The sequence below is a fragment of the Citrus clementina genome, unplaced genomic scaffold, assembly GCF_000493195.1.
Source record: "Citrus clementina cultivar Clemenules unplaced genomic scaffold, Citrus_clementina_v1.0 scaffold_7, whole genome shotgun sequence".
In the NCBI taxonomy this organism is placed as follows: Eukaryota; Viridiplantae; Streptophyta; class Magnoliopsida; order Sapindales; family Rutaceae; genus Citrus; species Citrus x clementina.
This window is the reverse complement of record NW_006262075.1, coordinates 14,345,302-14,346,709: the sequence shown is the minus strand read 5'-3', so window position 1 is coordinate 14,346,709 and position 1,408 is coordinate 14,345,302.

Below are 1,408 nucleotides of genomic sequence, written 5' to 3'. Positions count from 1 at the left end.
AGATGAACAACAAAACGGGACGCACGAATTGAGAGATGTTCAGGAGAACCACAGGTATTTGCCCCTCTTGACTTTGGTGATCTGATGGTATGCCTCTGTTGTAAATTAAAAGCTTTTCTTGGTGCTGATGTGAGGTAATTCTTTCTTAAAACCCATAATAATTATTTTTTTTTATAAAAGAAAATTCGTCTAGAAGTCATTTTTGATCTCTTCCTTGATTAGGAATCAATCATTGTCACATATAAGAAATGTCTATTTACAAGACGTCTGTGATGCCTCAGATCTAAAGACCATTACTAAACACAATTCATTTTAATTATATTTATAATCTTGCTTAATTAACACTTCAATATAGCTACATTCCTTCCTTTTCCTTGATTAATTATCATGCTTGCAAGCCCCCATTTGATTCCTTGCTTCATCAACTATTGTTGGCTTTGGCTAAATTCTCCAGTATAACGTATTGTTTTTTTTTTTTTTTGGTTTCAATCATGATTCATTCTGACATTGGTTTTGTCTATCTTAACAAATATTTGAAGAAGCAAGCTGCAGCAGCCGATTGGTTGAGGTAATTAAGATATCTTGTCTTCAAGATGATATTGCACCATTGGTTTCTTTTAGCTCAGATAATATCCTACATTCATTTTTTTTAATCTTTTACTTATGATAACATTTCATTTTGAGCCACTTGTGTTTGTAAAGAGTTGCAACTGAGTTTTTTTTTTCCCTAAAAAATTATTTTTAATTTTCTTTTTTGACGTAATTAGGCATTTACTAAATTGAATTATAGGGTTTGTATGTAAAAGTTATTTTCATCACTAAAGTAAATGAAACCAATTTAAATTAACAGAAATAAATTATATATATATAGAGCTGTTGGGGAAATGGTTATAAATTTTAACAAAGGCTTTTTTAAATCTATTTCTTCTCTTCGGTAACTTGGATTTTGTTTGTATCATATTATTTTTCAAGGGTTAATTTCAGATTTTCCCCTCGTAAATTAATTATCTTCAAAATATCTTAATTATTATTTAAAACCTTAATTTACCCTCACTTTTATTAGGAAGACAAAAAAAAAAAAAAATCATCAACACAACCCTCCCATATCTTTTAAATAAAAATGGGGATAACTTGAGGTTTTTAAAAGTAAGGGTGTGATTTGAAGATAATTAATTCATGAGGGGATAATCCAAAATTTACTTTTTTTACAATTTAATAGAGTTGCATGAATTAATATAGTTCTATGTGATGTACTCAAATAAACCCAATGGCTGTTCAAGGTATCAGAAATTCTCTTTTAGTAAAATTTATAATTGAATCGTAGAGTAACTGTAACTTATTTTCTTGTCAAATTGTGAAAGTTGAATGTAATTAATTATCCAAATATTCCCTTTCAGCTTAAAATAAC